The sequence below is a fragment of the Cetorhinus maximus genome, chromosome 19 (genome assembly GCF_964194155.1).
Source record: "Cetorhinus maximus chromosome 19, sCetMax3.hap1.1, whole genome shotgun sequence".
Classification (NCBI taxonomy): domain Eukaryota; kingdom Metazoa; phylum Chordata; class Chondrichthyes; order Lamniformes; family Cetorhinidae; genus Cetorhinus; species Cetorhinus maximus.
This window is the reverse complement of record NC_135897.1, coordinates 54,727,925-54,744,806: the sequence shown is the minus strand read 5'-3', so window position 1 is coordinate 54,744,806 and position 16,882 is coordinate 54,727,925. Positions and strand designations below refer to the sequence as shown.

Sequence of the window (16,882 nt, the reverse complement as noted above, 5' to 3'; positions counted from 1 at the left end):
AATAGGTTATAGGATGATATTGAAATATCAGCTAGCAATGTCAGCTTGTATAGATTGCTAGTATTAATTGATAAAGGCCATCAGTCATATTTTAACTGACCAGATTCTGCCGTAGCAGGACATCTAATGGTGTTTGCTATTCATTAGACTTGCTCTTGCGCTGTTCAGCGCAAAACAATTTTGCTCACAAAGTTGTTGAAAGCACAGGCTGGTAGCATTACAGCGGAGGAAACAGGGCACGGGGGACTTGAGTGAACAAGGCAACTAACAGGACATATCCTTAACTAATGAGGCTTAAGAATTGGGAAATAAACCCAGAAGGGGGGGAGGATTAAAGGAAATTAATTCAATGTCAGGTCAGATACAGAAAGAGAAATAAAGGAGGAAAACATTGGAGCAAGAGAGAAAAGAAAGGAAAATTAAGAAACATCAGCCAGGATTCTCCAGTCCCGCTACAGAAACTCCCGTCCAAAGTCAATGGACGTTTGGCTGCCTCTCCAAATTTTCTGTCCGGCTCACGATGGGTGCAGATGGGACCGGAAAATCCCGGTCATCATTTTAAAATATGACATTTTAAATTATTCAAAAAATTTAAAACCTGAAGGTATGAGATCTTATACTTATAATAGTTAACTTTTGGTGTCCACGAAGCTTGATTGGCAGTAAATAACACATCATGTCAGTAAAAGGGTACTTACGCTGCAAATTACTAGCACTAAATATCTGTGGCGAGTTTAGTTTGTATCTATCGCACAAATGCAGTAACTTCACAATATTCACTGCATGTCAATGGTAAGACCGTCAGAAAATACCACTTTCTTGAAGCTGACAGCAAAATGTGCAATCTGAACAGCCACGTTTAGATACTTAGATTTAACCACGCATCTGTCCTTGACCTGAAGTTGCTGTATCATTCATATATAAATATCAGCAAGCGCCATTAGCAACTCTCAGTTATTTTGACAGCAAATTCCAGCTCATTGAAATGCTTTCTTTACTGTGCTATTGCCTCAGCATTGAATGCCAACCATGAAATTGGTGAACACGTGCTCACTGTTTTTACTATTTTGACACTTATGCTTTCTATATGAGATAAGAGAAAATTCAACTTAAACAATTATATTCTTTATGCTATTATTGTCCTAATTTAGAGTCACCTAAGATAACAGAGGCCGCAACACAACTCTCAAACCTATGAATAACAGAAACTGGAAGTTTTTCAAAGGTCTACTGCACACAGTGCAGTTATTATCAATTAGGATGAAATAAACATTGTGGAGCAATTTTTCAAGGTTGTGTTGGTAGCAAATGCCAGCTGCTGCACAATTTGGAAAATCAAAGGAGCAGTGCCGCGATTTTCCAAAACGTGCTTGCAACAGGCAAGGTTCCTTACTGTCAGTGCGCTCTGAGAAAATTACCCTCATGTATTAAATTTTAAAAATAAAAATTTTAGTCTTAGAGCACAAGTCGCATTAATAGACCCAGGAGTTCAACCAATATTTTTGCATCAGTAACAGCTTAATAAACTTTGCAAAGCTGAAGTAAGTGAAATTGTGCAGGCAAGCTGTTAAAAGTCTAGTTCCTGACCCGACTCCAGCTGGACCTCAAGATCTTGACTTCCATTCTGCTCTGGCTCTGCCCAACAACCAATGTCTCTCCCACAGTTCTAAATCCGATTGCGTTCCTCACCTCACTTTGACTCCAACAAAAATTCTCATAAGTGAGGATCCAGAGTAATTAGAAATGACTGATGCAAAATTTGACAATCAAAATGTAATTCAAAATCAGAATTATTTTCCACTCAAACTGAAAACCTTTGGAGAAGGGACAACTTTCCATGGCTCCACTCTCAATGCAGAGCCAATCTGATGCTGAGAGGAAATCGTAAAATTGTGCCCATGTGCCCAGAGCATCGCGGCTACAATTTGTGGTGAAGAAATCTGGGAACTACTGCCAAAAACATGTTACATTACAGGCTGTGATCATTACTTATATAGACCCCGCTTTACATTCCATGGCAAGTTAAAAAAGTTACTGGCCTAATATGCCCTTAGCACTTAGCGCACCTTATAAAATAATCACATGACTAATCCTTTGCTCTGGCCTATTGAAGTTTGATTATTGCAACAAAAATTGAATGGAAACTTTAAAAAAAACTGATACTTTCTCCCTGTGTTTGGTCTTAGTTGCTGCGAAGTTTGCCATTTTTTGATTTTTTCTGTAGTACTTTCTTATGGTTTTGTTGCTTGCTGCTGCAATTCACCTAACAGCAAATAATGGGCAGAATTTTGCCCTTGGTCAGGGTGCTTGGCAGAGGTGGGCAGGGGCGGTCGGGAACCCGACCACTGCCCACGATAGGCACCAGACCGCGATTTTACACAGAAGCCGAGTGCAAACTTCACGCATGCGCGCGAGAGAGAGAGCGCTAAATAATCTCCGAGGCAGCTCCGTGCCTCAGGGAGATGAAGCGCTGTTTTAAAAAACTAATGACCAAAATAAAAATGTCATAAAACATGTCCCCTCATGCGACTCTATCATGTGAGCAGGGACGTGTTTTAATTAAAATTTTTATTTCATTTTTATTTGTTTTAGGAAATCTTATCCCGCCCGTGGATGAGGTTTACTAAAAAATGCGAAGGCCGCTTGGCCTTTTCGCCTGCCTGTCAACACGTTAGGTTGAATGGGCAGTGAAAATTCGGGACAGTTGTTAACTTAATGGCCTTAATAGGCCTTTCAATTGTTGGCGGGCGTGCTGCTGGCTCTGGCGCAAACCTGCTGACCTATCTTGTGAGTGCACATTGACGTCGGCATGCTGGGCCGATGTCAACGTGCTTTATTTCATGCTCGGGCGTGTGGGGCACACATCCGCATGCCAAGTGAAAGATCCTGCCCAATGTGTTGAGGATAGTAATTTATTTCAGGTTGCGATAGCACTGTGTGGCCTAAATGAGGAAGACAAACTCAACAACTGTGTTTGTTGGCCATGACTTTCATTTCTGCTCTTGTCAAAGGAGACCTGTCTCACTGCCTTCTCTTCATAGAGGTGGGCTACTATCTAGCTGTGCCATCTCTTGAAGGTTGACCTGCAGACGACTTCTGCAAAGGGCACAGTTCATTTTGTAATAATTTTTGTATTACGTTTTTTCCCATTGGTTTCTTCCAAGTTACCATCAGTACCAGTATGTTGAATTATTTAGTCAACCGTTTATAGTTCCATCAAACAAATGGCAGAAGTCTTGCTTTCAAGGCGCAACATTTTTACCACCTTAAAGAGAGAAACAGAGTTAGCATTTCATCGGAAAAAGGAAGAGTTATATCGGACTCAAAACGTTAACTTTGTTTCTCTCTCCACAGATTCTGCCAGGCCTTCTGAGTTTTTCCAACAATTTCTATTTTTATTTCAGATCTCCAGCATCCACAGTATTTGGCTTTTATTTTTACCACTTTCCATGTGGAAAGGAGGTAGCAGCTTACTAGGGCACAGATGCTTCTCTGACTCAAGAATACTGGCTGTAAGAGATAGTACCCATGTTCCATACAAACTGGGCCTTGCCTAATAGCTCCTGAGAAGCGAGTTACAGTGTTGTCTTTTGGGAAGGGTAGCCTTGAGGGCCAAGCAGTGCAACTACACTCACACTCATGCTGTTCACTTTGTTAGTCATCAAACGGAGGGTTGGATATTGCATCACCCACTTAAAGACTCCGGATAAGAAACTAACCTGACCTGAGGCTTACTAGAATTTGGTCTCAGGCCTCATCAAGAAAGCAACTGAGCACCCTAAAGTACAGTCTGACAATCTAACTCCCACACAAACCTGCTCTGCTGCTAAATGCAAGAAGTCATGTTCCTCCCTGCTCCACATTACAGTAGGAAAACTAAATCTTGCCCATTATTTTGCAGCCTAAAGAGGACTTTTAAAATTCCATTGATTAAGCTACAATAGATCCAGAAACATTTAACAGAGCATATACAATTTTTTGACTAATGTAGCAACGGTGTTCTGAAACAGGCATTAGGTCCCTGATTAGCATGTTCACGTGGCCTATAACCTAGGTTACGTCAGTGGCCTGAGCACTCAAAAGCTTTGAGGTGCCAATTTGGCAATTGGTGCAATTCGGGAAGTGTAGGGCATGGAAGAACTGCACTGGGAATCTGGCACAATAGGGATCAATTCCTCCCCCTCCACTTCATGTTTTCTTTCTTCAGGCCAGATTTTACATGCCCCCGTCAGGTGTGTTTTTGGCGGGGGGTGGGGGGTACATAAAACAAAGTGGGTGCCCAACCCACCACCTCCCAGCTCACCCCCTAATGGTAGGTGGGTGGGCCCCGAAATTGACAGCCCCTCTGCCATATTTAAACAAATAACCAAGGGTCAATTGAGCTTCTTAACAATCCAATTGATCCAATAATTCACTGCTCATGCCATAAAAAGGTTGGTGGAGGCAGTCAGGCGGGAGTGGGCAGGCCAGTTTATTAAATAAGTTTTTAAAAGGGTGGGAAGGAAGGGAGGGTACTGGCCTCAGGGAGGTGGCCTTTACACATCGGGGAGCAGCACCCCCAAAATAGTAACCCCGCCTTTCTTCCTACTTTCTCCACAGTGAGAGATGCAAGTCCCACAGTCCAACAATTTAGCCCACACGCAGCGTGTTATGGCTGCGGAGTGAGTCAGCTTCCTGTCAACTTTCCTCCAGAGGCAGTGAGCCGCCCGACCCCGCTCCGCAATACGCAGCTGGCCCTTCTTTCCTCAGTTCCTTCCCCAGCCCTGTCAAGGCTGACCAATGTTTTAAAATCATTTTGAAGCTTTCTGAAGACTGAAGCGACAGCTTTTCCTGTGTGCATTTATTTAAGTGGGTAGAACCCTTTAAATTTAAAATTTTGTGCATCCTCCGTTTTGTTACCTGCTGGTACAAGATCAAAGCTCTTGTTGGGAATTGTTCAAATGTTCTAACCCTGAAAAATGAAGTACAGCAATCTCAGTGCATTATAGGTTAGCTTGAGCGAGGCAACCAGCCCCTGGTTGGGCTTCCCGAATTTGGTGATAATATGTGGTGATCTTCAATGTTTTAGTTAGACAATGACATTTCAATGAGTGCTGCTCTGTGATATGAGGCTTACTCCAACTGTTATCACAACAGTGAAAATAGAATATATCTACAAAGAGCCTCTTGGCAAGCAGTATCTGACAGGAAACTCATTCCTTTCTAATCTGACCAATGTCAGCGCTGAGCTCTTGCAGCAAACTGCTTCCAGAACACTCCAAGACAGTGAAAGAATGTAGTGTCAAAGTGATTTAACAAGCACCTTCAGTGATGTGACACAAAATGATACCTGTATTGTGCTACCTAGTGAGCTCACAACATCTGAGGGAAAAACACCATTTTTCAGGAAGTACTTTCATGGCTTAAAAAAGAAACTCACATTCAGACAAGAGGTTGCTCTGAAACAACTTGTTCACTTTCTCCACTGAAACCAGGGTAAAGATTAATTGTAAGTATATTCCATAAAATCTTGAATTGAATAAAACAGGTTGCTGATAACATGAGCTGAGATCCCCAGGGAATATTTTAAAGGAACAGGAATCACCTGTGCCAGGAAATGTTAGTTCTACAGGCTGGTTTAAAACAAGACAAAGGACAAGTTTCAGAAAGGACACATTGGGGCATTTACAAAACAATGGTTGGATCATGTGAAGTTTTAGGAATTGTATGTTTCATGGATGATGGGCATTTACTCATCTAAGCTGATATGATGGAGGGGGGGCGGGGTGTGGTAGAATTGCTTCAGTGCAGTAAGTGGAATTATTTATGATTTCATTGTACATAGTGCAGGAGAAACCTCCCCACAGGGATAGGAACTATGGTTTTGAGGAGAGACTTGAAACACTGGGACCACTTTCACTGGGTACAGAAAGATGAGAAAAGAATCAATAGAATTGTTTAAAATCATGAAAGCTTTTGATTAGTGACAGAATATTTCCCTCAGTTTTCAGTCAGTGGTGGGGCTTACCTATTGAGGAGAGAGAACAAGAGAAGTTTATTTACACAGGAAGCCATGAGAAATGGAATGGAATGCTTACTAGAGGAAGCAATTGAGTTATGAAATGGATGATGTTCAAGTAGCTGACAAAAGGAGCACGCACGGCAGTGGAACATATAAGAAGGCAACATATTCATGGCATGATTGACGTACTTTCCCAGTGCCTGTCACATTGAGGCTAATTATGAAATCCCAGCTATGAAGTAACAGGAACACTACATCAACCCCTGATTGAGCATCTGTGGTGCTCCCAACATATAGTCCATGATTCATTCAGAAAGCCACTATAATTTTGGACTTCAATAGCTGGCAAAAAAACTTGTTGGTTATCCTTCAAGCAGAAGCAGCATTTTAAGGGCAGGAAGTGGGTGAATGAGGGGGCCAGGGCAGAGGCTGGGCAATGGGCTTGTATGCTGCTGCTTGTTCTACACTTGCTAAACAGATAAAGACAGCAGTCCTCTGATCCAAGACATTCATCTCCAAATGTTTTATGGTATTTGGATCTGATACCCTGGCTGTTGAGAGGGAGCAGTATGCTTCAATCGCCATGGCAACCTGGTAACCTGAATGACCTGCTCTTAGTGCTGACCCTTCTCAGGCTCAGACTTGAGCCATCACTCAATTGGTAGCACTCTAGTCCCTGGCTACTGGATCTCACTGAAATCTACTTGGGATTGAGGTACCTACTTGTGCTGAGACACTTAGCTAGGGTTAGGATCCATACCACCAATGGCTCCAACTGCAAAATGGGTATGAATGGTAAGGAATAAAAATTGTAAAGTTCTGTGCTTGCTTTGCATGCAGCAGCAGTAATTGTGTAGCAGATTTGAAAGATAACACTTTGTTATCTGTACATAGTGATGTGGGCTGGAATTTTACCAGCCCTTTGGAAATGAGTTGGGAGGCAGGAAGGCTGGCAAAACAGCAAGGGAAGGCATCGAGAGGGTTGGGGAGGGGAGGTGCCCGATGTCTTCTCACTGCCATACCATTTTGCCAACAGTAGGAAAGTTGGAAGATTGGCTGCTGGGAGCCCAATTCAACCACTTAAGTGGTCCATTAAGGGCCACTTCCCACTGCTGGGGGCATTCTCTCTGTACCAGTGGGGAGGAGCCCACTGCCATGATGGTGAGACAACCCAGTGAAGCCTGGCAGTCTCCCAGAAAGCTCCGGGGTGATGGCCTTTCTTTTTGGTGCTCCATGATGCTGCTATCGCAGCAATGTGCTGCCTGCCCATTGCAAACCCCTTCTCCCCAACTGATCATCAGGGTCTGCCTGGTTGCTAAGGCTGCTGTGCGCATCCCCCAAATTTGGCACAAAATTCAGGCCATGGTATCATTATTGCACAGACATCAAATTATTATTTGGTATGGTTGGATAGATTCACCTCGGCAGCCTACTGCCAGGAGCCTGTGAATATTGAAAACAGCATTGACACTACCTGTTGCCTTTTCCTAGAAATGCTACACTGTTATCATCTGGAAATGGTGCCCTGAATGCCAAAAAAGGTCAGCCCACTTTGCATGCATTTTATGCAGCAGTACCTTCACTTTACTCTCTGTAACTTTGGAGCTTATGCTCCTGCAGAATTTCATGATTTGTAAAGAGATTTCCTTTGTGAACTATAAGTTTTTCATCTCTCAAAAGCCATTTCCTTCAAATGGTAATTGTGAGATAGCCCCTTAATGAGTGGGAGTTCACAATGAATATTGAATGAGGTCACAAACTTAGTTGTTCAGGCAGGAACAGTAATTCACAATGTATTGGGTGAATGTTCTGTCACATACAGTTCCCTACCTTGGGTGCACTCAACTCAGAAAATCCATCTTTAAAGTCAGAAGATAAATTGAAGCATCCCGAGTTAAATTATTCTGCTTGTGGATGTTATAAGAAGACTGTGGCAATGACAAATGAGGGCAAACCAATGACAAAACAAAGTTTTGTTCAGAGAATTGAGACAAAAACAATAAAATACTTAAGGTATGTTCAACAAATAGCCACAGATAAGTTGCCAACATGTGCAATAAACACTCCCAGATAGGTAGCTAACATGCACATTCATTGTCAATGGTACTAGAAGTCTGAGCAAGCAATGCAATCAGAGCGACAATGAATGATAGACAAGTGAAGCTGGGGGCACTCTGGTGGTATTATGTGACCTCCACAAAAGCATTTTTGGACCAATGTGGATGAGAAAAGAAAATGATGAAAGGGAATTTGCATGCTTTATCTCAGGATGCTCAAATAATGTTTAAATTGCAAGAATAAAACATGGAGCTCTTCATGTTGAGATATTTTGCCTAAGTTTAGGACCTAGGACTGCACTGCTTGAAAGGGTGGTCGAAGCAGATTCAATAATAACATTAAAATAAAAGCTGAATAAATATTTGAAATGAAAAAATTGCAGAGCTATGGGTAAAGAGCAGGAGTATAGTATTAATTGGACAGCTCTACCAAAGAGCTGGCATGGGCATGAGGGGCTGAATGGCTTCCTTCTGTGCTGCACCGCTCTATGATTCTACGACCTAAGCTACTGCAGAGTCTGTTTCAGATGCTTCACTGATGGCCTGATAGCTGAAAGTACTGCCTAGTGTAGCACCAAAGCCATATACACCAGGATGTCTTACATATTATTTCAGGTCTGTGACGAGATAACTGATCTCAGTAGGGATTGCACTTGTAGTGCTACACTTGGCCTCTGCCTTGTTTAGCAAGAGTTCCCATTCTTGATTGCTATCCAGTGACTCCTGAGGCAAAGTGCAAACTTGTAGATGCTGGCTATGAATCAGATTAAGGTTGGCTGTTATGCCCTCCATGGTTGGACAACTTGCAGGTTTTCATTGTCTGGGCTGGTGCATTAGGGTTAAAGTTAGGGTTAGGGTTAAAGCACAGTCCATGGGATAACACCCCTCAAAAATTGTTACCTTCAGAGAAGGAGAAGAGAAAATTGTGGAAAAATGTTTTGGAAAAAATGTCATTTCACCTCCAAAACCATCTTTGTGACTTTAAATTCCTCCAAACAACTTATTGTAACAATGGAATACAATCTTTTATGTTTTTTTTGCTATAGGTTTCCTTAAGGCTGCAGAATAACCGTAAGCTATTACTTCATGCATTTCAGCTAGCCCATTACAATTAATGTTTGTGTGAAGTGTTATTTGCATTCTTTTATATGATCACCTTCAGGCCTGCCAATGGCATTGTATAATGTGGTTCATTGAAGATTGTTCAAAGCCCTTTCCATGCGTTCTTCTAAAAATAAGTACTTGAAAGAGCACAGAAGAAGTCTTTTTGCATTTAAAATAATGAACTCAGTATTTTCAAGTTCAGAAATATCAAGATGCTGTTGACTTGCTGCCTGAGTAATTTTTCATTATTGTCTTTGAAATGGGACAGTTAATGTCATAAAAAAAAAATAGATGTTCCTGGACCCGACCTATCCTGCTCTGCAGTTTAATAAGGGCATGTAGATGCTTTAATGAATAGCAGATGTCTTCAAAATATGCCCAAAAGCATAACATTTGAATACTGTAGTGTAATTAAAATATCTCAACCATTCCCTTGGTTATTTTCATACAATAAAGGTAATAAAATGGTTTAATGAATATATGTATACCATGTTGAGGAGAAAATGCCTCAGGCAGCGCATCTTGTTATAGTGAATTTGTAGCCTCCATCTTTATGTTGCATTAACAAAAACCAGAGGGGCTGCACACAGTATCAGTTCTTTTAAATCAGCAGGAAATTAATTCATCAGCAAACCTTAAATAAAACTCTAAAACCAGTAATGTGTAGTCAAACCTTTGGATTAAACCACAAGTTTACATGGGTTCATTTTCAAGCTGGTGAAGTTCCATTATGTATGTGATTTCTTGCTGCCAAAGTGCTCCATTCCCCACTTTATACACACACTGACTGAATATGTCCCCTACTCTTTAATTGCCAAGCTTACCACAAGAATTTTAAATTGTTATTCTTTTAACAATTGATTAGGCAATTGAGAAATGAAAATTCATTTTTTCACAAAATTCAATTGATTTCTTCATGCATCCTCATTTACTGTGTATACTTACATTTTGATGTGTTTTCAAATGTTCCTATTCACAAAATGGAAAATAATCAAAATAAAAATTGATTTATTTTGGTTCATTGGTTTTCAAACTGAGGTCTCTGGGCCTGAGGGCTTCTATGAGGCGGTTCCAGGGTCCCAGAGACCATGCGATTTCTGAACTCCTCTTTATTTGACTTACTAACATCTTGGCCCAATACTTACAGGAAGATCATGCAAAAAACAATCAAAGAACCCATTGAGCTCAGGACAAGGAGGTCTTGGTGATCTTAATACCAGAATCTTTTAATATTTTGTGGCTGTGTCTCACACATAAAAAAAGAATGGAAGGCCGATATCTTGGTTGACCAGTAAAACTTTGTCCTGCTGCTCTATGTTCACTATCATTACTATATTTTACTGTGCATTGATACAGAAGCCAAAATACCGCAGGTGCTAGAAATCTGAAGTAAAGACAGGAAATACTCAGTGGATCAAGCAGCATCTGTGGAGAGAGAAGCAAGGATAACATTTCAGTTGTGACAAAAGGTCAGCGATCCTAAAGGTTGAACTGAATTTTCCTGGCCCTGTGGGGACAGTTTTGGAGGCAGGTATCAGGAAAGTAGTGGGAAACTCTGTTAGGGTGGCTCCTGAACACAGTCCTGCAACTCACTCAGGGCAAGCTGCCAGGGGAATTGGCAGTCTGCTCAATGGAGGAAAGCAGCTAATAACTCCCATTAACGCCCCGGTCAAAAGCCATTATTCCACTTTTACATCATTGGACAGGCCCCAACACTCAGTCCGAAACCCGGCAACTGACTCCGGGTGCAGTTCAGAAGGTCATCAGAGTCTCCTATCAAACATCCAAGAACAGAGCCGCAAAGCTGTTATGACTGCAGCTGCAGCCACAATCATTTCTGGAAAGGGGCTCCCCTTCCACACTGAAAGCCCTAAAACCTCTGGGCCTTCTTTTTTCAAACATGTTCAGCACACACATGAGAGCACCTCCATTTTGAGGCACCCTTGCACTCATCTACGTCCCTCAGCAGTGCCTACCTCTCTCGGTGGGCCTGACAGCCAATTCAGTGCTGTGGGCTCTCTCACTGGGCCTCCCACATTGTGGTCCCACACTCTGTCCTTAAATGGCAGGCCACCTCACATAGAGTTGCTCCTGCGGATGTGCTGAGGCCATGTGCAGGTTCGGGACAAATTATGGCCCTGACATCGGCGTCCCAATTTCCGTGGGAAAATTCAGTCCGTTAACTGTTTCTATCCCCACAGATACTGCCAGATCAATTGAGCATTTCTAGCATTCATGTAATACGTGCTGTGGGTTCCAGCTGCGTAAGACAAAAACCAATACATTCTTCATTTTCCTTAATTGGAAACATAATTCTAAAGTAAGGATAAATATGCTGGGGATAATTTAAACCTAACACTTCCTGCTGAAAGCTGATAGAAATGGATTGGCCAACAGTTTTATATGCACCCAATTTTGCTTTCCATTGACTTCTATGGTAGAGGAAACGGATGGGATGGAAAATTTGGCAGGATGGGAAATGGGCAGTCAATCAAATCCCATCAGTTTTCAAATCGGCAGGCTAGACTAAAATTACTCTCAGTTATATCCGTAACTGATTTCTGAGAAGCAGGAACTCTAAACCTAATAAAGGCCAGTTTAATTTAAGGCCTGGCATAGGTGGAGTTGAACTTTACAATTCCAAGGCCTATGGGATTAATAAAGTGTACTGAGAATAAAACAAAAAGAAAGTAATGGGAAGGGATCGCAGTAACTTTCTATTTTTTTTAGCCCTTGGTTCTTTCTTGGATTGAATCCCAGTTTGAATTACGTTTTATTTGAAAAGAAGCACAGTATATTTCTGCTCTTTTATACCAGTATGGGTTTTTTTTGGCAGACTGAAGGGACACTTTATCCTATTGTTTCACCAGTTCTGCCTTGGCTATTCAGTATGAACTCTTTGGCCAAAGCCTTTCGTTTAACTTCTTGTATTATACAGTAAGTGAGCCCCAGGATTTAATTTCATCTACAGACAGATGAGTGGCACTGTACTCCTATAATGCATAAATTCCAGCCACTACAATGTCTCTAACTACAGTATTTTTCCTATGTTAAGGGAGTCAGTAAATTATAAATAGCAGTCCGGCTACTTAAAACTAAAATAAGAATCCATTGAGAGCGGCTCACACATTTAATGGTTGAAAGTAACTATGTTCAAAACCATACATGCATTTTTAGAACACATTAATAGTAACTGCAAAGTAGAACATTTAACACAATCTATATGGCCTGAAAATTCTCTGGGTTATTACCAGGCTCATGCCATAACTCTAGTGGGGGGTCAGCAGAATTCATTAGAAAATGTTAGGACCCAGTCCTACCTGGTCTGTTGGTTTTTGGATTTTGAGGTCTGCTTTGAAAGGTGTCGAACATCCACAGCCCCTTACGAGGCAATTGCTTTTAGGGGGATGTGGGATATGATGGAGGGAGTTGCAGGGTGGGGAGGTGGGGGGCGGGGGGGTTGGTTTGCAGGCTGCTGGACCTAGACGCAGGAACCTTCTATGCTGGAAGTTTCCATTTTTCAGGTTCATTTGGGGCCTTGCATAACACTCGAGCATGCTATTTCCAATAAGAGGTGAGATATCAGTGCCCAGGTGAGAGTGAGTGGATCCCTGAATAATGGGCAATTAAAGAAAAATAATTGTTAATCAACAACCTTGCAAAAGGGCCAAACAGGTCATGGTTAGTTCAGGGGAGGCCTAGTTGTTCCCCAACTCCTAAGCCATTTTCCAGCTGCATGGAATAGCAAGGTGCCAGAAATGGCTCCTCATGCAAATTAGGTGTCTTTCCATTGACACGGCAACTCTGGTGTATGCAGTATTGGAGGCCTCTAGAGAATACAATCCATGCCTAACTGCCACATTATGCTGTATGGACTTTTGGGGCACAAATATTTAAATCTTTTAACTAAAGCTGTAAAGAAATAGAAGTACGGACAGAGGAAGAAAAGAAAGAAATTGTGAATAGAGGGTCTAAACCTGGACAGTAGAGTCCAGGCAAATTGAGGCAAGTTTTCATTATTTGTGTTTCAGACATCATTTTCATATGTCAGGGGTGGATACGAGGAATTTGGTAAGCAGGAGCACCCCTCACAATTTCCTGACCATTACTGGATAGAAATCTTAGGGGAATATGCAGGTGAAATTCCAGTATATACTGACAGAGTTTGTAGAACTGTGCCCAGTGTTTGGAAGATGAAAAATTATTCCTTAGTTTTTAAACTTGGTTGTTTTGTACCTGTACACTCACTTCTATCCCTTTGGGGAATAGTGGGAAAATGTTCGAAAGGTTAGCAGGCTGGTATCAACCTGTTGAAGCCACACCAGGAAAGCTCCTTCTGTGCCCAAAAAGTCCTGGAATGGGGCTTGAATGCAGACCTTCTAGCTCAGAGACAGAGGTGCTACTCTTGAGCTACAAGTCCTTCCTTTCAACTTTTACACTCAAAACTGTGTAATAATTAGTACACAGTGAGATTATCGGTTATTTCCATCAATAATGTCTTGAAATAGAGGAGGCAATTTAAATTGTACAAAGCATCTTATAATCATCAGCTTATGCTGGAGATCCTCTTAAATTTTCGCACAATATATAATCCCATTCTTTGATTGCTTTAATTCTTGGAATAAGGAAGTTGATGTATGACTTAAATTGGAATATAACTATGTTTACAAAAATGTATACTATTCTGAAGACAGGCCCTTTTATTTTTTTGTTTTGAGGATGAGTCTGTTTAACTTCTATTCATCATCATGCTTCAGAGAAAGGGAGAGGTTGATTTTTCCATGTTTGTCAACCAATTGTTCCAGTGATTTCATTTCATAAGTAGCTAATTGCCTGGCGAGTGCTTTCAGGTGTCCTAAAGATGTGAAAAACATTCTTTCTTTTGGAATTTGGGGCGGGATTTTGGGTCGGAACCCCAACATCGGGATCAAAAGCAGGCTCTTACTCCACACCGTGTTGGAAGCAATAGCCTGACATTGATTTTTGATGAATTGGCCAATTAATGATCAGAGTCCATGCAATTGAGAACGGCAGGCAGGCCAGAAGACCCTCCAGCACTGAAGGAACTGCAGCCTGCCTTTGCAGGTAAGGGAGAGGTCTCCTCCATTCTGGGCACCCTTTCAACACTTCTAACATATTTGGAATTAAAAATGGCCACAGCTGCCAGGCCACCATTGTGGAGGAGAACATCTTTACAGGGTAGACTGTGGCTGTAGCTTTAACTAGAAAGTTATGGCTGCAGTGGGCGTGGCCTCCAAGTGATTCTGGAGCACTGGCTCCCCCATCCCAGTCTGCAGCTGGGTGGCCCCTTCCAGGTATCTGCCACACTCCCTACACCATGGAGGGGGCTGCAGGCCAACCTGAACATTTCTGGTGCTCTCTGATCAATGATCTTATTGGTCTTTTAATTGACTTAGCCACTTGCGGGTGGGTAGCCATTTCTTACCCAATCCAGCCTTCAGGAAAACAGCCCGCCTCCATTCCCATCCCAACACTGGGGCCAAAGTCCTGTCCTTGAATTCTGTTTGGTAAGGGAATCAAAAGTTTTGGGGACAGGCAGGAAAGTGGACTTAAGGCCATAACCAGATCAGCCATGCTCTTATTGAATGAAGAGAAAAACCCGAGGTGTCAAATGACTTACTCCTGCTGCTGTTTCTTATGTTCTTAAGCCATCTTCCAGTTCAGCTCTAAATTGTTGAGTAACATGACATTTTTTGTGAAGCGTGTTGACAAATTAATAATGTTCTGAGTAATAGGGAGTGAAATAGCTGAATGTTCAGAAGTCCGAATTATTAGGAAGATTGAAGGCAGATAGGTTAAAAACTATTTGTAACCCATTTTCGAACATATAACCAGCAATGCACCTGAACCAGAAACACCAAGGTTGGCCTGAAATTGGGTCTTAGGTGTCATATCTGGATGTGCTGGCGTCACCTCTCGTGCTTTCACAGGCAGTTCGGCCATTTTAAAAGGTGGATTTTGTATCGTTTGTTTCGCTGACATATGTAAGGGGTCAGCAACTGTTTTTGGAAGCCACCTAGGGACACTCAAAAAATTGTCAGATCAAATTTCAGGTGGGTTTTTTTCCCCCCCAAGACCCTTGAAACCACCTCTCACTGCATTCATTTTACAGTTATAAAACATGTGTAACAAGATTCATTTCTACACCAAAACTTTCTGAGCACAAGAAAGATTTATAATTAAGCTATGAAATCTCTGATTTTATGAATTCTATGGGATTCCTGCACATTGTAAATTTTACGGAATACTTTGTTGGATCACAAAACCTTTTGTCACAACGTAGGAAGTTTTGAATTTACTGTTTTGTCGTAAGCATAGTTAATTAGGTAGATGGGCTCAGCAATACCAAATTTTTGTAATGAAGTACAGAACAAAGAAAGCATTAACAATTTATACTCAGTTTATTTTGGAAGAGCCTTAGATTTCTAAATGTGCCTGGCAACAACATTTCATTTACAAAAACAAGTATCACAATTATTTCACAAAGCCTCTGCACACTTTGTGATCATGCCTTAAAAGGCATCCAGTGCATAATTGGATACTAATAATAATAATAAACAATTGGCATCAAACAGGAAGGGTGCCATGACAATCTTTAAGTCACTCAATAGGAATCATTGGATCAACAACAGGCGAATTCCACTTCATCTTGTCACAAGGCTATGCCCCTTTAATTTTGAAAGTAAGATTTTCAAACTTCCAACTGACTGGAAATTTTGCAATTTGAAATGAGGCAGAACAAGCTACTTAAAAATGCAAATCCACCTTCCAAGGTGAAGGTGAAAAACAAACAAGTTACCCTTAGGGGAGTGCAAAAAGAGAGATTTCCTATAATTCAGAGGCCCATTGAAACTCGTCTATGTCTAAGGGACATTAAAACGCAGAGTGCTGGATATTGAAAGGATAGCTGTCTTAGACCGACCCATCCAAACCCCTTGGAAATGCACATTGGGTGAAGTATAACAGGCCAGGATGCAGTTACTGCAGAGAGATTGCAAGAAAGCTTTCAGCAGCGGAAGCAGGCTGAACGCTGCTGTCTCTCTCTCTTTTGGACCAAGTGTATTACCCAGTTAAGGAACTAACCTTACTAAAAATCCACCAGCAAACCAAGATCTCGTAACAACTGCAACACCTTCGAGATCTGACCGTATCCACAATACTAGCTAATCCAAATTGGCCCCAGCGTTTACAAGTCAACACCTCAAGGACAATCCAAGGACACACCTTATATTCTTTTAACTCTTTTTTTGAATTCTAACTTCCCTTATTTCTGATACCTGTGTGTGATGTTGTGTTTTAATTTTTTTTTCTCCTTGGGTTTAGTGGTTGATAAATTTGCTCTTTCTTTAACTCAAGAAAACCTTGTTTGATTGGCTTCTTATTGTTCACAGCTTAAATGGTTAAATACATTTGGATTCATATTCTTGTGAAATAAACACATAAACCTTTGCTGTGACCAATCAAGGAGGCAGAATAGAAGGGAGCCAGCTCAACTCTTCTCACCTGGTCATAACAATCTCCTTAATGATTCATCCAGCCTCAAGATGAATTTTCAACTTCCACCGGAAAGACCCTCTGCTTTTGCTTAAGAGGTCTCCTTCCCTTCACAGTTGCAAGATTCTCTACAACACATCTATTTATGTATTAATTTACTTAGTCTTAATGAAGCCACAAAATGGATTCACAACAAAAAGATAGG

The 16,882-nt window shown here is 41.5% G+C and overlaps 1 protein-coding gene across 5 annotated transcripts in view; it reads right to left on the bottom strand.

The window, feature by feature from the left end:
- Positions 1–16,882, bottom strand: part of LOC144693814 (ephrin type-B receptor 3-like) — a 109,591-nt gene that overhangs the window by 36,626 nt on the left and 56,083 nt on the right. The gene's annotated exons all lie outside the window — the stretch shown is intronic.